The 22,276-nt window shown below is 34.9% G+C and overlaps 1 protein-coding gene across 3 annotated transcripts in view; it reads left to right on the forward strand.

Moving 5' to 3' along the window:
* CNTN1 (contactin 1) overlaps positions 1–22,276 on the forward strand; it is a 369,710-nt gene that overhangs the window by 92,177 nt on the left and 255,257 nt on the right. For all 3 annotated transcript variants that reach the window (XM_059934553.1, XM_059934555.1, XM_059934554.1), the window contains exon 2: positions 3,740–3,787. The gene's annotated coding sequence lies outside the window, so the exon portion shown is untranslated. The remainder of the gene's footprint in view (positions 1–3,739; positions 3,788–22,276) is intronic.

Consider the following 22,276-nt stretch of genomic DNA (forward strand, 5'->3'; position numbering starts at 1 on the left):
TCTTCTCAATTGTACCCTATTACAAAGTGGATTCTTATTGATTTACTTAATGTCTGCTTATATTTTGATTTCTGCATCTGTTGTCATTTTCCATAAGGAGAAAAGAATAGCTTTCCCTTAGAGTAGCAATGTAAATGATCAAAATAACAGATCTTTGGAAACTAAGTTCTCTTTTTTTCTGTTCTCTTCCTTCTACTGTTTTTCATTAGTCATCTCAGGAGATTAAATTTTCTTTAGAATACTAATTGGATGTAATTTTGCCTTGTCACTTAAGAAATTGTTAATCCTGGAAGTTAAATTTTGTGACAAAACAACATTTTAATTGGTTTACTTTTCAAATCTTCTGTAATTAACCAAATGTGTCTAGTTCTTGAGGAAGAGGTCTATAATTCTCCTGTATGAAAATATCCAGCAATGAAAGTCTATCTGGAAAAGATTTTTCTCCCCAGCCAATCACATGATTTTTCCCCTTAATTAAAAAAAAGGGAAGGCTTCCCTGGTGGCACAGTGGTTGGGAGTCTGCCTGCCAATGCAGGGGACACAGGCTCGAGCCCTGGTCTGGGAAGGTCCCACATGCCGCGGAGCAGCTGGGCCCTTGAGCCACAATTACTGAGCCTGCGCGTCTGGAGCCTGTGCTCTGCAACAAGAGAGGCCGCGATAGTGAGAGGCCCACGCACCGCGATGAGGAGTGGCCCCCGCTTGCCGCAACTAGAGAGGGCCCTTGCGCAGAAACGAGGACCCAACACAGCCATAAATAAATAAATAAATAAATAAATAATAAAAGTTAAAAAAAAAAGGGGGGGGGGTATTCTAAATGCCAGCTGCACTTTTCAGTTGACCAGAGGAAAGCCCATAACAGCCTCCTCTATCTTACTGAATGCAGCGAACATGCTTCAGTCCTCATCAGACTTGTTCTCTGCAGCCTCCACACCCTTGCCCAGTCAAGGTCCCTCCTTCCACAGATCTTTCTTCTTCATGTCTTCCATCATGCCGTACTCTGTTGGATTTTCCTGAGTTTCTTTGTTTCTCTTCAGTTTCCCTTGCTGGTTCATTTTCCTCTGCACATTCTTTAAATGTCTGCATTCTCCAGGGCTCTGCTGGCATTAGCCTCTCTTCTCACTTCCCAACTCTCCTACCTTATGCAGTACAGCTAAGTCTTTAACAACACAGGCTACATAAACCGACTACCTACGTTTAATCCTGTGCATTAGTTGTTTCCTATTGTTGTGTAGCAAATTCCCACAACTTTGTGGCTTAAAACAACACTCATTTAGCATTTCACAATTTTGCAGCACAGAAGTCTGGGTGGAGTTCAGCTGGGTCCTCTGCTCAAGGTCTCAACAGGCTGAAATCTAGCTGGAAGCTAGGGCTGAGGACTCATCTGAGAGGCTTGAATCTTCCAAGCTCACTAGTGCTGGCAGAATTTAATTTCTTGTGATTGTAGAACTGAAGGCCCCATCTTCTTGATGGCTGTTGGCCAGGGCCTAGTGTCAGTTCTTAGAAGCTGCCTGTGATTCTCTGCCACGTGACCCCCTACCTAGACCTTCTAACACTTCCAATTTGACGTTCTTTTAAAGGGATGAACTGATTAGGCTAGGCCTACAACATCTCCCTTTTGTTTTTAACTCAAAGTCAACTGATTAATAACTAAACAGTAGGAATTGTATCCCATCACATTTACAGCTTTTGCCCTGCACAGGAGAGGAAATTGTGTGTACAAGGTACATACACCAGGGGTTAGGAGTGTTTGAGGCCATCTTAGAATTCTGCCTATCACATCCTAGTTCTGCCATTTACTAGCTGTATGAATTTAGGCAAGTTATATAATTTCTCTGTACCTTGGTTTTTGCATCTTTAAAGTGGGATAATAAATAAAATATTCTTTGTGGAATTATTTTGAGGATTAATGGGATTGATACATGTAAAATCCTTAGATCTGTGCCTGATACATAGTAAGAGCCTGCAAATTTTCAATTATCATTATTAATCTATTTTCTCCCCATAGATATTGCATCCACTCCCATGGCTTCACACAGTTACTGATATTCTTATGATAAATATTGCTCTTCCAAAAAATTGCACTTTTTAAATCTAAACTTATGACTTCACTTGTAAACCTGATCTTTTCTAGTGATTCTTATCACAGTAAATAGTACCATTTCATGAAGTTCCTTATACTTTCCAATTTTCTCTCCATTTCCTACCATTCATTCATTAAAAAAATATTTTTTTGAGTATCAACTATGTACAAAGCATATGATGGCAGAGGATATAATGGTCAGTAAAAAGATACAGTCTCTGCCCTCATAGAACTTAGAATCAAGTTAGAGAGACAGATTATACTGTATCCCACAAAACTTATCAAAACAAACCCATTTTCTCAATATCTTTTGCAAACACTCAAGTCAAAGCCACTACCTCTCTTTCCTGAACTAGAGCAATAACCCTTCACTGGGTTCCTACATTCACTCTTCCTCCACTTTTTTCCTCCTCTCAGAGCTACCGTCTTCAAGGAAACCTTATTATGTCACTCATCTGCAGAAATCTTTTCAATGGCCTCTTGTAATATGTACGATAAAAACAAATCTTCTTCATAACCTGTCATGCTCCTGCTGGAGCTCTCCAGCTCTGTACACCCCCACTCACCCCTCCCTGTCTGGGCTTTAGCCCTATGGCCTTCTTCTTGCTCCTCCATGGTGCCTCGCTCCTTCATGCCTCAGCACTGTGCACCTGCCGTTCCTTCAAAACTGGCCACTCTCTCTCTTTCCTGCTCTGTCTTTGCCTGATCATTCTCAGTTTAAATTTTATTCCCTCCAAACTAAATCAGGATCCTCATTATACTCAAAGTACCATATGAGTCTTCTTCATCGCATTTACTATAACATATAGTTATGTATTGATTTGAGTCATTATTTGAATAATATCTGCCATCATTCTGAAGAAGGGATGTTTGAAACAAGATCTAAAAGAAGAGCTTCAGCCACATGAAAAGTTAGATTTCATAGATTTCAAATGTGTTTTTGTTTATGAGGGAATATGACATAGCTTGCATTTTAAATGTAAAGGCTAATCTCAGAATGGGGATTTGAGGGGCAAGCTTCCTATGTAACTACCTCTGTGTTAATTCAGACCAAGCTTATCTTGATTACACCCAAATACTTGGTTTACTTTAGCAAATTATTTAGGTCTACCTGTGTTTTTTTCCATAAATTTACGTGTTATGTGTGTGTGTGTGTGTGTGTGTGTGTGTGTGTGTAATACTGTTTTATCTATCAATATGTAAACATACATTTGGAATACACACTCACACATATATATATGGTGTATATGTGGTGCATATGGTATATACACATGCTTCCTATAATATATTTTAGTCTAGTGTTCATTATCATAAAATGGGTCAAGTTCAGCAGTCCTATTATTATAGCTTTATTTAAAATGTTAATTTTTAATACAATTCAATAATGCTTAATAAGATGATATTTGGGATATAACCCATCAATAGGCTTTGCAAATAGTGCAACAAGTCAAATTCCTTTAGCTTAAAAGTGTTTACTGATTTTTAAAATATATTTTATGAATATTCCAAAACTTTAGTGGTCAAGGCAATAAACAAAAACTTCTAGATGATGAATATGCTACTAATTTTTTGTAGAAAATATTAAAAATCATTGCTAAAAGTAAAAGCACCTTTATATTCAAGCTAACTGACTGTAGTTTCATAATTATTGATTTGTAGATATCTGCTTTGGATGGTTTCTGAAGCTAAATTCAGAACAATCTTAAGGTAAGCTGTTTACTTGGGGGATGTGTATGTTTATGTGTGTGTATTTTAGTTTTAAAGAATAAAAATATATGCCAAAACCGTGTGTAATAGAATATTCAAATGTATTTTTAGTAACTGAGCATTGAGAAATTTTCCAGTTCATGATAAACACTCAATGATATTGGTTCTGTATTATCTTTTTGTTATTTCTCAACTTCAAAAATATCAAAACGTGATAAATTGTTTGATGACTACTTATTAAATGTCCTCTCAGTGCCCTCTCGCACAATAGCCATGCAAGTAAATCACTGTGCAAATACATAAAACAAGTAAAGGACAATTAATACTGAATTATGTAGTGCTCAATATTGCTGAGTTAATAGAGGTTGGAATGAGTTATCAAATATGGGCTGGAGTAATGGGGACATCATGGAATTAATAATAATAATAATGATGATGATAATAATAGTAATACCATCAGCAATAATCATACTATTTACTTAATGTTATAACACAGGCACTCTACTAAACACTTTATATGCTTTAACTCATACAATCCTCACAATTTTACAAAGCAAAAGTATTATTCTTATTACTATTATTAATCTCATTTTACAATAAGAAACCTGAGGCTGGTTAAAGTTATGTAGCTGGTAAGTGGCATAGTTACAAGCTGAGGCCTAACTAACGCCCAAATTTTGGTTTCTATCACTGTGTAAACTACCTGGAAAAGATAAGAGTTAAACCGAATTTTGCAAATTTTCTACTGAGGAGACAATAAGAAGGGAACGTTTTGTGCTATGACGACCACTAACAAAAGCGTGAAAAATCCTATAGATATGCAGTGTGCTAGAGTGACAAGTTGGAATGAAGAGCATTTGAGAAAAATATAATAAAAATTGTATAGCCAGAGCAGACCGAGATTACGGACATACTTTGATGGATAATATTGAGTGACTATTCCAGTGTCATCTCTAGTGTCCTCTACCTGCAAACTATTAAATTGGATTATTACCATTGGAGTTGGGTACAAGAATCCACAATGTGGTCAGGGTGATCAGTTAAAAAAGATAAAAAGTATTGAATTAAAAGGGATCTTTGAAAATTATCTAGTCCTGTCAAGGCATGAAATGATGTCCTAATTCTAATAGAGGCCTGAAGACCTGGAAGCAAACAAAAATGACAGCTCTTTATGATAGATTAGACAAAAGGAATAAAGGGAGGAAGAACAGAGAGGGTTTTAAGATTATTCTCAGAGCAAAAAAGGAAAAATTTTAAAACTGATAGAAAGGGAATATAAACAATTTTGTTAGAGAACAGAATGAGTTTGGTTTCTCTATTTTGCATCTGAAATATTGAAGGGGACCCACATTCACTGTTCTTACAGGACATAGAAAGTTAAATGAAGAAAGGGGTGAAGATTGGGTCCTAATTCCGTTAAATGTATTTATTACTTTAGAGGGGGTGATTACTATGGAAGGATAAGTATAAAAATAGAAGCACATGGGGCTGATATTTAAACACCATTTTCAGTTGAACATATTAAGAACAAAATATAGGGTTGTAAGCTTGAAAAGTATATGTAAGAAGATGTAACTTGTATGCCTTCTATATGTAACACTAAATTCTCAGAGGTTTTATTTGTTTGGGATTTGTTTATTTCTTTGTTTGGCAACATAGTGTATTTCTTTTAAAAGTAAGTAATGCAAATTACTTAAAAGTCAGCTCTGGAAAACATTTATTTTAAATGTTGGCAATGTTACTTCTTTTACTTTAAGGATTTTCTTTCATTGGGCATTACCATTATCCTGTTAACAATGTTTCAGGCAAAATACAATTTTAAATTACTTTTATTTAAGAATCTAAGCTTTCATTCATTCATTGTGCAAAGAAATATGTGAATTAGATGATAAACAGGAAGAGAAAGAAAGAAGGGAATCTCTACTTAGAGTACAAATTACTTCATTTGGAGTTATCTCTCTCACTAATGCTGGCCTACAATTCTATAATATTTCTAATAATACTAAAACAATTTTTCCTAATATTAGTTTAAAATACAGGTTAAAATAATATGCATACAGAATTATAAACTTCTTACATTTTACTAAACATACTCACTCATAGATTAAATTCATCAAATACTTATTCAGTACCTAAATTCAGTGCTAAATTTTGGGCCCATTACAATACTTTTAATAGATATGGTTTCTCTTTTCAAGATGCTCACAGTCTAGTTAAAAAAAAAACAAAACCCAAATATATAAACAAATTATTACATCATAATGTAATCCCTTGTTATGGAAGGACAAAGGATTGGATTACTTCTGATTGAGTGGATCAAGACTGGTCGTAAATATCATCAAGGAAATGTAGATCTTTAATTTACAAACCAAAAAGTAAATATACTTTCTAAATCTAAAGACTTGAGCTTAATTATGTTTATTTAAAATATAAAAGCAGTACAAAGACTAATTGAATTTCTTAGAATTTGATTCTCAAAGACTATGTGTTTTTTTTTTTTTTTTTCTATATTTGGAGTCTGGAGGAGAGTCTTTATATAGTGCTATCAATACATTTTTAGAAAGTAGAGATTTAAAATGTGAAACATATTGCCTGTGGTCTGCTACTTATTTTTCTTGACATTAGTACCATCAGGAACTGTGCTTGTTTTGGGTTTTTTTTTTTTATTTTAAAATTTATTTATTTATTTATTTTTGGCTGTGTTGGGTCTTTGCTGCCGTGCGCGGGCTTTCTCTCTAGCTATGGTGAGTGGAGCCTGCTCTTCTTTGCAGTGCATGGGCTACTCATTGTGGTGGCTTCTCTTGTTGTGGAGCATGGACTCTAGGCATGCGGGCTTCAGTAGTTGTGGCAGGCAGGCTCAGTAGTTGTGGCACACGGGCTTAGTTGCTCCGCAGCATGTGGGATCTTCCCGGACGAGGGCTCGAACCTGTGTCCCCTGCATTGACAGGCGGGTTCTTAACCGCTGCGCCACCAGGGAAGCCCTGTACTTGTTAAATGCATCAAGAAATTGAATGAAAAAACTATCACTTTGATAACAGTTTTACTTAAGGTAATAAAACCCTTGTACAGGCAACAAACTGTATTACTTCAATTTTTTAAAAATAAATTTAAGTAGGATTAAAAATAATTTATAGAGTGTTCCTTTTCTGGCAGCTGTTGAATGAAAAACTCTAAAAATATGACTATAAAATACTTCTTTTTAAATGCTTTTCTGAAAGGGTAAGAAAGCAAAGAATCCAAAGGGGATAAAAACAAAGTGAAAAAAGCAACCCAAGATGTAAGTAAGGGTAACACTGGGACAGAATATGAAGCAAAGGGCTAACTCTAGTTGTAGTCTGATAGAAGTGTCTCTCTCAGAGAATCATAACCCTTAAGGACAACACTCTAAGAATAAGGGTCTACACAAAATAAACCTACCACCAAGAAGGTACATCAAAGAAACATGCCTATCTAGACCTTGCATTCGGTGGAGGGACACAGATTTGTCCTTAGAACTCAGAATTATTAGATGGCTTTCACTGAGATTTGGTGGCAGAATTTACCTGTGTGATCAACGAACTTTATCCAATAATTTAGAGTGGTTCCAGATTCACAGTCAGTGAGTAGAAGCAAAATAAATCACTTGCTTTGTGAATCCAAATTGAATGATTCCAAGATAAATTTCTAAAATAATTAGTTACCAATTTAAAAATTACAAAGCATAAAGAATAAATTAGACTTGAGAGAAGGCTGAAAAAAACCATGACAGAAGACAGTCTTACAAAGATACATTGTATTGGAATGATCAGATTCAGAAAAGAAGTATGTTGAATATTCTAAAATTAAAAGAGAAATTAATTTTCTATTGCCATTTTTATTTTCTATGACAAATTACCACACACTTAGTGTCATAAAACAACACATTGTACAAGTGTACACCAGATGAAAATCAAAGTATAGGCAGGATGCAATTCATTCTGGAGGCTCTAGGGAAAATTGAATTAATTTCTTGTTCATTTGGGTTGTTGGCACAAGTCAGTTCTTTGTGGTTATAGGACTGAGCTCCTTGTTTTGTTGTTGGCTCTAGGTTGAGGGTTTCTCCCAGTTTCCAGATGCTGCCACATGACTTGACTTTGGGCCCCTTTTTTACTTTCAAAGCCAGCAAAGGCAGGTTGAGACTTTCTCACATCATATCTCTCTGACCTCTTCAGTCCAAGTTGGCAGTGTCTCTGCTTGTATAAGATTCTCAAGAGCTCTGTGGATTTTCCATAGATGTCACAAGGATTCAATCCATTAGACAAGAGGCTCATGCGCAGATCTTTCCAAGAAAATCTCTACTTTTGGCTTCTGATGAGATGACTGATGGGATTTATGATAACTTCTTAATTTTTTCAAAGAGTCTTTTATGTTACTGATTACTCATCTTTCGATCTTTCTGAAATAGCTCAGAAAAATAATCTCTTAATTTTTAAATAAATTTAAATTTAAATGAATATCTTAATTTTAACATTTTGCCATATGGGAAGGCTGAGAATTTCCAAAATCATCAAGTCCTGATTCCTTTTTGTTTAACAGTTCCTCTATCAGTTTATCTCTTTCCTCTTGCATTTACTCTAAGGAGAAAGAAGAAATCAGTCTGCACATTCAACACTTTACTTGGAAATCTCCTCAGTTAAATATCCAAGTTCATTGCTTACAAGTTCTGTTTTCCATGTTACCTGCATGACACAAGCCTGCTAAGATTTCTATGTAACAAAAATCCCTTTTCCTCTGGTTTCCAATAACATGTTCTCATTTCTTTCTGAGCCCTCACCAGCAGCATTCTTAAAATCCATGTTTCTATTAATAGTTTGTTCATGACCATTTATATTTTCTATGAGGCAATTTAGGACTTCTCTGTAATGCTCTTTACTTCCTTCTGAGCCCTCATGGACATTCTTTAATGTCCATATTTCTGCTAACAGTCTATTCAAAGAAAACTAGGCTTTTTCTTCCATACTTAATAAAATTCTTCCAGCCTGTACCCACTGCCTGATACCAAAATCAATTTCACATTTTTAGATATTTGTTACAGAAACACCTCAATTCTAGTACTAAAATCTATATTAATTTTCTATTGCTGCTAAAAAATTATTACAAACAGTGGCTTAAAACAGCATAAGTTAATTATTTTATAGTTCTATAGAACAGAAGTCCAGTACAGTTCTCATTGGACTGAAATTAAGGGTGGCAGATATGTTCCTTTCTGGAAGCTGTAAGGCAGAATCAGTTTTCTGCCCATTCAAATTACTGACTGACTTCAATTCCTTGTGGATGTAGGACTGGGGTCCCCATTTTCATGCTGACTATAAACTGAAGGTTGTTCCAACTTCCAGAGGCTGCTGCCTTTCTTGGTTTATGGCCTCTTCCTTACCTTTCTACAGCCAGCAACACTGGGCTAAGTCCTTTTCACATGGCATCTCTTGACCCGTTCTTCTGCCTTCCTCTTCTGCTCTTAAGAGCTCATGTGATTGGATTGGGACCATCCAGGTAATCCAGGATAATCTCACCATTTCAAAGACACTACCTTGATCACATCTGCAAAGCCCCTTTTCCCAGGTAAGGTAGCATATTTGCAGGTTTCTGAGGATTAGGTCATGGGCATCCTGGGAGTGGAAGGAGGACCATTATTCTAACTACCAAAAATATATTTAAAGAAGAAAATGTCTGAAAATATGAGCAAGGAACCAGATAATGTAAAAATGAGAAGTGGCTTTGGAAAAGAATAATAGAAATGAAACATATTATAATTGAAATTATACACTTAAAGAACAGTTTAATAGAATTGACCCAGCTAAATTTGTGATCCAAAGAAATAATTATCAAAGAGAGAAACATCACAGAAAGAAAAAAATGCAAATTACCAGAGAGACTATGGACCATGGAACAGATGATGAACAGAATGAAAAGATGTAAAACATGTAATCAGTGTTCTAAAATCAGAAAATAGAAATAAGGAAGAGGAAGAAAGACTTAAAGAAGTAACAGCAGAGAATTGTTGAAAAATACTTAATCTTCAGATCTTGGAAGCCTAAGGAACCTGAGACAGGATAAATTATAGGAAAGTTTACATGTAAACACATAAAAATGAAACTGCAGAATGCCAATACTAAAAGAAGAACTGGAAGCAACTAGAGAAACAAGACAGCACTGTTAAATGGAAGGTGATTAGATTAATGGACAACTTCTAAGTAGCTAAAATGGAAGCCAGAGTTACCGGGATATGGGATCTATGAGAGAATTCCATTTTTCTGTGAGCAGCCCGTACCTCACGCTACTCTCTTCTTCCAGTTATGGGTGTTATTGTGAAGGCTTATTTGTATTTCTTCACTCGACCTTTAAATACTGTGTAGTATTTCTAATATCTAACAAATATGAGCATAAATAAAAGTATAACACATATAACTATCGATTTATTCAACAAATATTCCTTATCAGCTCCCTGTGATGCTTACTAGAATGCAGGTTCTATTCTAGGCATTGGGGATATAAAAAAAAATCTATCCCCGTCAAGTTATCTACTTATATCAATCTTTCATGAATTAGAGGTTGTAAGCATAAAGTCACACCTTTTTTATTTGTAAGGTAACTCCTCTCATTTGCTTGCTGGTCATAAACCTTGATATCTTTATAACTTTTATATGATTTTCAACAATTCCATGCACTCTCCTAAATGCTACAGTTTACTCAGGACTTAGCAGCTATCATCAATCAAAAGTAGTTTGTTTAACGCCAAATATGTGCTCACTCTTGTACTTGGCACTTTTGGGAACAATGGGAAAAACACTATAGCCCTAGTGTATCTTTCAGTGCCATTAAGTACTATCTATTATAATGAATTTTGGCAGACTCGCCTTGTTACTTCTGTTGCACAACTGAATTATTTTAGATGCTTAATAAAGTTTCTCATTAATTATATTAGAATGAATTATTGAATAGATATTAAAAGCTGTGGCTTTATTTTTTGAGCATGGCTAATGTAAGAAAACTGCATGAATTTTTATTCCATTTCATCAAAACAATAATTGTTTTCTTCAATAAAAGAAAATCCAGGAAGACACAGGGGATTTAGTGCCTGAGATTCAATGAAGAATAAAATAAAATGACTGTGAACTTTTCATAAAGCAAACATAAACTTTATTTTCTCCCAGAATTGCACAACAGCATTCATCTGGAGTTTAAGAAAACATTTTACTAATTACTAGTGTATAATAATTTACTAAATTTTGCTAGAGGTATAATTTTATCTGGAAAATATATAATGTCTTATGACATCTCTTTTGTAGAGGATAGAAGATTAGTGTCAAACAGAATTGGTTTGAATTCTAGCTTTGCAAATTACTAACTGTGGCTGCTTAGGCAAGCTATGCATCATTTTTGAACCTTCTCATGATAAAAAAAATAAAAGCAACTGGAATTCAAATGCAGTCACATCTCTTTTATTTTTTTTCACATAACTTGAAACTTGGCATGCCCATATTAGCAGGAAGTCCAATGCCTCCCTCCTGAGGTCCTTGCTGCCCTCACTCCTATTGCTGAAGATTCCCAGAGGATCACTCTATCTAATGTAGTCTGCCCTGCTTCCAAATCCCAAGCAGAAAGAAAACAGGGGAGTCCATCCATTGCTTTCCATCAGCATACATGGAGCTGCTATGGAAAACTGGTCCCCCAGCAGATTCCACCTGGTGATTTTGCACTGCTACAGGGATGTCCTGTCTGAACTGATCCCTGCACACTGTGGACTTAATGATTCTATCTGTCATCAGCTATCGTTCCTGCAATTCTCACCATCATATATTGGCCAGGACAGGAAAGGCTGCCAGCCTCAACCTTTCTCCAGGAATCTCTAAACCATGGTTCTGAGCTTGGGTCAATGGCCTTGCGCTCCCTTGCCACAGGGTGACCTTGTTGAGGCTCCTGATATCCTTTCCTGCTGACAACCTCAGTCAGAAACAGAAATCCTTTAAGGAGGTTTCAATAACACTAAATCACAAAAGGATATTCTCCAACCCCAAGTAACCTCTTGGAAAACTTACTCAGTGACCTGCTCTTGTGGGAGGTGAGCCATAATTTAGCAGGTCGTAAAAGGTTCTAAATAATCTTTCCCCAGGAAGATAGGTACCTACTAGGTTACTAAGGACAAATCAAATGACTCTTTAAAAAGAGATTCTCTCTAGATGACTCACTGACTTCACTAGAGAAGCTTCTTCTCTTCCTCTTAGGTTCTGCCTCATCAGTTACATTGTACACCCTGTTGCTGAGAGAGCAAATGAGATGACACATAGCAAATGCCTAACAGTTCCCACTATTTAGTCGACACTTAATAGATTCTAATTTTCTCCTTTGTCTTATATTCTTAATTTTTAGTTTAAATCTTTACTGTTATTTTGATTATTCACATATATTTCATAAGTGAGATTAAAAAACCGATAAGGGAAGAGAATTATGTCTTGTACATTTCTTAAGCCTCAGCATAATACCTTACAGAAAAATATTAATTGCTATGTAATTATTGATTTAGTTATTACTTTGAAGTTTATTTTTCTATATGCAGATAATATAGTCTGCTTTTTAAATTTCCTTGTATGACTTTCTGCTATCATACTAAATTATTATTCTGAGCAGAAGCTTGGCATGGAAAGGATATGAAATTCTAACATATATATTTGCATTTTGATTACTGAATCACCTATCAGTCAATAGCACTTAAATTGCTTAGAAATTTTCACAAACCCTTGAAATGATGGGTTTCTCATAAATGGTGAGACAAGAATACATTTGTATGTGTTGCAGTGAAAGGAACTGAAAGGAACTTAAATTTGAATTCTAGGTCTCTGCTGACACCTGTAAGAGTATAGGCAAGCCATTCAATGTGCCTCCTATGGCAACAAAACAATAAAAACATTATTATAATGATTAGAGGAAATAACTGTGTAAGTGCGCTATAATAGGAGCCCTTTAATTTAAAAAATGCACACTTATTTTGAAAAAAAATGGAGAATAAGTGAAATAACTCATAATCTCACATCTCAAATATAAACTTTTGTTAACATCTTGAGATATTTTGAAGTCACAGATACATAAATTTTAACATTCTATTTTTTTAGTTCATCTTATAGTGTGTTGAATTTTGAAATTTTTCATGTCAAAAAATTTTCAAAACCATTTTTTAATATTATAACTTATATAATTTGGCCACTTCTCTTAGTTACGTAAGTTTTTTTCTAATGTTTCACTTAAAGATAATTTTATTTTTAACATCCTTGCAATATTCTTATATTCATGTATATGAACATTTGTAAGATTCTTACATTTTAGATTTACATCCTTAATATTTGCTACTTTAACCTTCCTTGATCCATTTAATCTTGAAATACCTCCATAGACCCATGACTTGTACAAATCTATTATTTATTTTACTGAAGTCCACACTTGGGTGCTGCCCTGGGCTAGTGTTAATAGTACTTACTTCATCTATTGAAGTCTAGTGGCTGCCTGCCCCTCTCTCACTCAGCTTAATTTTTCTCCCCTTTCTATGGTCCACATTGAATCTATCTTTACTAGAGTGTTATAATAATTCATCAAACTGTGCTTCCACCCAAAAAGTATTCTTTTAATTCATTTGATTTTCTAGGATTTTATTTATTTATTTTTTAGCACTTAAAATCACATCTATATTTTCTCCCTTCTGTGCTTTGCTTGTTAAGTTTGGTGTCAGAGCTGTAGTTCTAGGTTTACACAATGAAAGTGGTAGCCTAAATCATATTCTACAGAGTATAGTGAAAACATGGGAAAGTTATATATAACAACTTGCCATTACATAGCCCAGTAGATAATACTTTGGAAAACAGAATCAATATTCAATTTATTGCAGCAATTATAACACTGAGCTCAAACCAAGAAAAAATATTACAGACATAAATATAAAATGTTTTCTTTTATACTTGAAAATATATTTCTATAAATATGGGGTGGTAAGGGATCTGACTTGACACCAATTTATATGAAATAAATAATTGTACTTTTTTAGAAGGACCACAAGTATACATACCAACAAAGCACACTAGCTGCTGATATAACTCGTGTCAAAATACATTGTGTTTATAAATCAGAAGAAGGGTGGCACTTTTCTCACCATGTTTCTGAGATTCTTTCCAGCAGCAAATTCTAGTATATGAGAGACTCTTACAAATATGTATGACTCCTGCTGTTAAGGCCTGCGTCCAGTTGGTCTTTGGATCTTGTCCTATCCAGCTGATACCCTTAGCTGCCTCTAAAGGGTAACACAGATGATGTTTAGGAGTCAGTGAGTTCCCCCTGCAGCTTCTGAGATGGGCAGTCTTATGGATAGGAAACCACATTCCCCTCTTATCTCAGAGAACCATCCCTACCTCTGTGATACTATCACTTCATTCTACCAGGAAACCTCTTACAAGACTGTTCCCTAAGTTACAGCTTCCAACTGTGGTCGTAGACTACCTAACTCATAGAAAACTTACAGTTCTTGCCATGCATCATGGAGTCCCACAGGAAACTAGAGTGGGCTTTGCTCTCTTCTCCCTGTCTGTGCCTTTTGGCCATCTCCCAGCTGTCCAGTTTCCAGGCTCTGACAGTACCGGAAATATCTGGGATTCTGCTGCTCAGTAACTTGCAAGCAGGAAGGAGAGCCAGCACCCCACATTCAAAATCACATCCAAATCTCAAGGGAGGGTTTTCTGTCCACCTCTCCTACACCCTACCAACACCCAACAGAGTCAGGGGAGCAATGTGAGTCTCCTATTTCTCCATAAATTCTTGTCTCCAACTCTCTTTCTTAACCTTCTTTTAAAATTTCTTCTATGTTAAAAGATCCTAGGAAATCAGTTCTGCCTATTTCCCAAGGAACCACGACCCTAACCCAAACTTGAGGGAGGATCCTTTGCAGCAGTTAAGGGCTGGGCCTTTATTCTCAGCCAGCTGAGGATTGTCACCACAGGACTGAACCCTGCCTTTTCCTTTCAGACACAACTTATAAAAGAGGCTTACCACTAGTCTATGGCTGAGGTTAGGAAGGAGCACTTTCCTCAAATCTTTATTTTATGTTGTTACAGCAATTCTTATTACTTACTGCAGTTAGAACTAATAATTTTCTACTCTTTTAAGTGCTATATTTGACAAATTTAGAATTATTACACACGTTGATGCACATGATATGTATGTAGTTTATCAACTGGTTCCTTTTTACATTTTAACCAATGAAAAGGTGATCACTTTTAAAATGTCATCAGTTTATCTTTGATTTTGCTTAAGCCATGTCACTGTATTACTCCTGGTTTATCACCTTGATCTAGCAATAAGTACAGGCAGCATTAGTGCTCATCTCTATTACTCCTCAATGCATCTCAAATTCTCTTCTATGGTCTGGAATTCCCAATGTTCCATTTATGAATGCTCTTTGTGACCAAAGCTGGACCATTTTCCCTAGCAAGACAGTTAAAATACATATGGGCATTGATTTATTTCTTTTGAAACTAGGATATTGATTCAATTATCATATTGGAGGAGGTTCATGTCAGTAAATTTATATCACTTCTCTTATACATATCTAATAAATGTTCCACAATTCAGGATTTTACTTAGGAGTATGTAAAATGAAAAAATATTCAGGACCTTGACAAAATAAGGAGTTTAGTTTAATATCGCTGTCCTTGCACAATGAAGAAACCACCTGAGATAAATACGTTCTTTGAGCAGCACTATTCATGAATATTTTTTAGCTATTCCTGTAAGAGACAGCAACATTATTTTTGTATTGCTGAAGTGCTTTGAGAGTAATGTCCTGGTGACAGCATAAACAAAACACAAAGGCCAGTTTGTTTTTATATCTAAATGGGGGATTGTTGGTGAAGAGCTGTGCCAGCCAGTACAGAGTGGGGTAATGTTTTATTCCTCTCAAGCTAGATGGATTGCTGAATTGCCTGAGTTCCTGCTGTTTTATACCTTGCCCCTTGAATTTGAAAATGAACAACTGCTCCTTTTTTTCTGAATGGATAGTGAGAAAATATATAATTTCAGTAAAACTCAACTCATAATATTGTCATTAAAATTATGTCCACCTAGTATTTTATCCATGCAATATATTGCCAAAATATTAAATGTCTTATTTATTAAATATTATATTTTTAGTAAATTATATCATTATAAAACAGGGAATGGGCAATTTGCCAGTGTGTTACACTTTTAAAATGTTCCTTCAAATGAAGTGAATTAAGTTTTACATCATTGATAAAGCCATTATTTGAAACTTTTTTGCTGGGAGATAATAAATTCAACAAATGTCTTTTGAGTGCCACAGTGAAAAGACTCTGTAGGGGACAGACATAAAAAGAAAGCATAGTTCCCACAATCAAGGAGTTCTAAACAAATAGAGAAAAATTATTACATGTACAGAGGATTATTACAGAGGGATGCAGGAAAGTTACAATGACTATGAGACAAAAAAGAGAAAGTACTTCCCATGGAGATGAATAATTGGAAACGATGGAACTTGGAAAAGGAGTCTCACAGCTGAGGAGGGAGAAATTAGAAGAGAGAAATGGAGTTGGATCATGGAGATGATCCTTAAATACAAAGAGAGAATTTGACTTTTGTCCTGTAGATATAAAGGAGTTATGATGGCTAGTTTTATGTGTCAGTTGACTAGGCTGTAACATCTAGTTGTTTAGTCAAACACTAATTTGGCTTTGCTGTGAAGATATTTTGTAGATGTGGTTAGCATCTAAAATCAGTTGACTTTAAATAAGTAAGTTATCCTCCATAAGGAGGGAGGGCTTCAACCAATCATTTGAAGGCCTTAAGAGGAAACACTGAAATTTCCCAGAGAAGAAATTCTGCCTTAAGTCTGTAGCATCAACTCCTGCCGAGATTCCAGCCTTCTTGTCTACTCTAGGGATTTCTTACTTACCAGCCTGCCACACACAGTCACCTGAGCCAATACCTTAGAATAAATCTTTTTATATATAAACACATATATATCCTATATACTGTACATATATATTCTATATGCTATACATATATTCTATATGTTATACACACACACACATATTCTGTTGGTTCTATTGTTTGTTTCTCTGGAGCAGCCTGACTAAATCAAGACTTACTACAAATTTTAAACAAAACTGTGTTTATAACTATTATGACACAATTAAGTCTTGTAATTTTAAGCTTTTATTGAACATTAATTTATGCCAGGTTTAAATACTTTGAGAAAAAATAAGCATAAAATATAGTACCAGTTTTAGTAATTTTCTGCACTCCTGTGTGGCAGGAAAATACTCTTTTTTCCAAATTATTTCATTTAACCAATCAACACAACATTTCTATAAGACAGATATTAATAATGAGGCTATTATTATCTTTCTAATTTTACTAATGAATAAACTGAATTTACAGCTAATTTATGTGAGACTCAGGGCCAAACTGCATGCTACAGCTCATGAAATGTTGTGTATTTAACCACTAAAGTGCACATCTTCTCCTAATATAAAACAAATTGACTGCAGTCAATGACACGTGATCAGAATAAAACTATGCTTTTAAATATTCATAAAAGAAAACATAAACAGGTATATTTGTTAGAGAAGAGAATTTTTAAGCAGATAAGTCTTCATGGGTGGTAGAAGGAGTCTGATGGCTTCAACAGTGAAAATAGGGAAGTAGCTTCGATCGTGATTACCAGACCTAAGAAAAGTTAAAGCAATTGTAGTGTTTTCACAACCTCAGACAGCCACCTTCCACCAGATTTTAACAAATGTTGACAAACTATTACAGTAGTGCTATTCAAAGTCTGATTCTAAGACTATCAACATCAGCATCATGACCCAGGAATTTACTAGAAATGCAAATTTGGAAGCTTCAACGCAGATTTTACATATCAGAATTTCTTAGAATGAGGCCTGGAAATTTGTATTTTAAAAGAGTTTACCAAATGATCCATGTCATGTAAAGTTTGAAAAGCACTGCACTACAGTAGCAAGGACCAACAAACAAGATGTGAGGTGAGATTCGCCAGGACACCGGAATAAAAATACCAATTTGGAAATAACCGGAATTAACAATGGTTGATGAATGTTCTTAGTATGATACAAGATAAGAATCTGGGACCACAATAAATCCAGAAGGGACAGAACTTAAGTAGTATCATGGAGAAGATGAAACTCTCCCACTCAGGTGAAGATGAGTTTGGACACAAAGAATAGGTTACATAACATAAGTGAAAGTGGTCAGGGTGATATGCATCAAGGATCAAAGCAGAGTTAAAGATTAGAGCAGATGTGGTAAGCTGAGGAGACAAAAATCCTGGGACAAAAGAATAGCTATTTTAGAGTGTGACTAAAAATGTAAGAATCCATAGCCAAAGGTCTGAAGTTGAATATAAACTGTTTATTTGGAAGCAGGCAGCCCAGATCTGTTAGGCCAACCACATCACAGTTGCCAATTTTCCATCCTGAAGAATTAGGTCTTGTTAATAGATAATACTATCACAAATTGTGCCACTGAATCATATGTCTATGGAGCCACAAAAGTATTTTCGGAACTCTTTATGTGCCAAGCTCAGTGATAAATAACAGAGATAAAAAATTAAGTGAGACAAGTGTGATCTCTGCCATTAGGAGAGTCAGGCATTAAATACACAGTTATTATACAAGTAAGTAATTATGATTGCTGTAAGTATTACCCAGAAAAAAGTACAAGTATTGTGAGACTGAATCACAGGATACCTAAGCTAGCCTGCAAAGATGAAGGGTAGGAGGATGATCAGGAATGGTTCCCAGAGGAAGTAAATTTTAAGTTATAACCTCAAAGATGAGATGAAGTTGATTAAGACAAGAGCTGGGGAAAAAGCGTTCTAGGCCAAGAGGGCAGTCTGTACAGAGTCTGTACATTGGGGAAAAACATGAAGATGGCCAGGGTGGTTGGAATGTAGTGAATAAAGGGAGAATGCACAAGATGAGATGAGTGATGATACAGACCCGTTATGCCCTGTTGAAGAATTGAATAGCATCTTAATTGCAGTAGAAAAACACAGGACAATTTTAAGCCAGTAAATAATATGATGACATCTGCATTAAAAATATATCCTTCTAGGTGATATGATAGGGTATTTGACATGAATTACACAGGGAAAACTTTTAGGAGGTTATCATACTAGCACAGGCAAGGCATGGTGATGACTCAGATTATGTTAATGGTAGTGAGGAAAGAAAGAATAGACAGATTCAATATATGTATATTTACCAAGTACAAACCAATGGGCTAGTGGCCAAAGAGGAAGAAGAAAATATAAAGTATACAATCTAGGTTTTTGGTATGAGCAGATGAGTAGAGATTTGTACCATTAACTAAGATAGGGAAGACTGGTGGAACCAAGTTTCAGAGAAAAGTCAAGAATTCAATTTTGGACTGGCCAAGTTTAAGATACCTATCAGTTACCCAATATAAATGTAAATATAAAGTAGACCAATGGATTGATGGGTCTGAAGCTCAGAAAAGACACTTTGCCTGAAGATGTAAGTTTGGATTCATTGTACTTGGAAAGTCAAGTTTTTAGGGTGGATGAAAATGCCTAGGAAGAGAAAATGAAATGAGAAGAGATCTCTTATCTTTCAGTCTCTAAAGGATGATAATAAAAATGTTGCACTGGCAAGGGAGACTGAAAAGGAATGGTTAGAAAAACAAGAGGCAAAGATGAGTGCAACAGAAACCAGTTGAAGAGATGTTTCAACTAAGAAGGAGTCAGTAAATACGAGACAGAGAGCAAAAGGATTAAAAAGAATGAAGTGAATAGGACTGACCAATTTACAATCCTTTATTTTCCTGCATTTATTGTACTTTCTTAATCAATCTCAGTTACACGTGTCCACATCCACTGATTTGTTTCAAGCCAGAATCCTCAATGTCATTTGTAACATCTTCTCTCTAATCTCCCACATACAACCTACATCTTTAAAGAATAGCATCTTTAAAATACTGAAAGAAAATGGAAAAAAAAAAACCTGTCAATCTAGAATTCCATACCTAACAAAATATCTCTCAAAAATGTAGGATAAGTACTTAATAATTTTTTAGATAAACAAAAGCTAAGCAAATTCATTGCCATCAGACTTGTACCATAGTAATGGCAAAGGAAGTTCTTCAGGCAGAGGGAAAATGATACCAGATGGTGTTCCCTAGAGCTGTGCAATACAGAAGCCCAGAGTATCAAAGCCCATATTCTATCTACACTACTTTTGCGTCAAGCTGAAAGCGATATGGGCATAAACCCAGTTGTCATTTAACTTATTTTTTAACTTTTTATATATTTACAAATTAACACTAGTAAATTAAATTAATGTATCAGTCTCAGATTATTGGAGCATTACTGAATGAAAACAAAGCGTTGGAAGGTTGGTGATGGAATTATTAGATTTGGTAAATCATGTAAGGTACTTAGGAAAATTCCTCACAACAAAAAATTCAATATTTGTAGCCCATTATTACTTGACAAAGGTACATGCTAAAATCTGTTACCTATAATAAAATCCACTGTTTGATGTCTTATATGTAATTGATATTTTATGCACAATAAAATCTATTATTGAGTAGTTACTTAATAGTGTATACATAATACAATCTCTTACTTAGAACTTGCACTAAGATTAGTTGTTTCACCATGCCAGAATATAAAATAAGGTTATGTTATGTTCAATACTTAAGTTACTTTAAAACCCTGATAATTTCTTTTTCATCTTAGCATTAAGGAGTTAGTGAAAATTTGAATAAAATTTGAATAACAAATACTTTTAAAAGGTGTTCATATCATTTTTTTTTTTTTGGCAGAAAGTAACCCTTGTGCTTCTACAAATGGCTTTCCTAGTGGGAGGTAGTATTTTATTTTTCTTTTTTCTCTTAGAGTTTTATTGAGATATAATTGACATATAGCACTGTAATGGTTAAGGTATACAGCATAATGATTTGACTTACATACATGATGAAATGATTACCAAAATAAGTTTAGTGAAGATCCATCATTGCATGTGGGTACAAAATAAAAGAAAAAAATATTTTTTTCCTTGTGATAGAACTCTTAGGATTTACTCTCTTAACAATTTTCATACATAATGTACCACAGTGTTAATTATATTAATCATGTTGTACATTACATTCCTAGTACTTATTTATCTTATAACTGGAAGATTGTATGTTTTGAAACACCTTCCTCTAATTTCTCTTCCTCCCACTCTTGGCCTCTGGTAACCAAAAATCTGAAAAATGGGTTTGTTTATTTGTTTATTTGTCTTTTGAAGTATAATTGACCTACAATCCTATATTACTTCCTGGTGCACAAAATACTGATTCAATATTTCTATGCATTACAAAATGTTTGCCACAATGTTTTGTTACCATATATTACCATTCAAAGATATTACATTATTATTGACTATACTCCCCACACAGTTTATTTCACCCACATGACTCATTTATTGTGTAACTGGAAGGTTGCACCTTTTAATTTCCCTCACCTATTTCACTCATCCCCCACTCCTTTCAATTTCCCTTATGCTTGTTCATTTACTTTGCTCTTTTATTCTATATAAAGGTGAAATATATGATATTTGTCTTTCTCTGATATATTTTACTTAGCACAATATGCTCTAGGTCCATTTATGTTGTCACAAATGGCAATATTTCATTCTTTTCTTATGGCTGAGTAACACTCCAGTTTTTATTTATACCACTTCTTTATTCATTCGTCTATTGATAGGCACTTAGGTTGCTTCCATATCTTGGCTATTGTAAATAATGCTGCAATGAACGTAGGGGTGTATATATCTTTTTGAATTACTACTTTTACTTTTTTTTGAATTATTGAATTTTATTTTATTTTTTATTTTATACAGCAGGTTCTTATTAGTTATCTATTTTATACATATCAGTGTATATATGTCAATCCTAATCTCCCAATTCATCCCACCACCACCACCCCCTGCCACCTCCTCCCCCCTTGGTGTCCATATGTTTGTTCTTTACATCTGTGTTTCTATTTCTGCCCTGCGAACTGGTTCATCTGTACCATTTTTCTAGGTTCCACATATAGGCGTTAATATACAATATTTTTCTCTTTCTGACATACTTCACTCTGTATGACAGTCTAGATCCATCCACGTCTCTACAAATGACCCAATATCATTCCTTTTTATGACTGAGTAATATTCCATTGTATATATGTACCAAATCTTCTTTATCCATTCATCTGTCAGTGGGCATTTAGGTTGCTTCCATGACCTGGCTATTGTAAATAGTGCTGCAATGAACATTGGGGTGCATGTGTCTTCTTGAATTACAGTTTTCTCTGGGTATATGCCCAGTAGTGGGATTGCTGGGTCATATGGTAATTCTATTTTTAGTTTTTTAAGGAGCCTCCATACTGTTCTCCATAGTGGCTCTATCAAT

The sequence above is a fragment of the Balaenoptera ricei genome, chromosome 10 (genome assembly GCF_028023285.1).
Source record: "Balaenoptera ricei isolate mBalRic1 chromosome 10, mBalRic1.hap2, whole genome shotgun sequence".
NCBI lineage: Eukaryota > Metazoa > Chordata > Mammalia > Artiodactyla > Balaenopteridae > Balaenoptera > Balaenoptera ricei.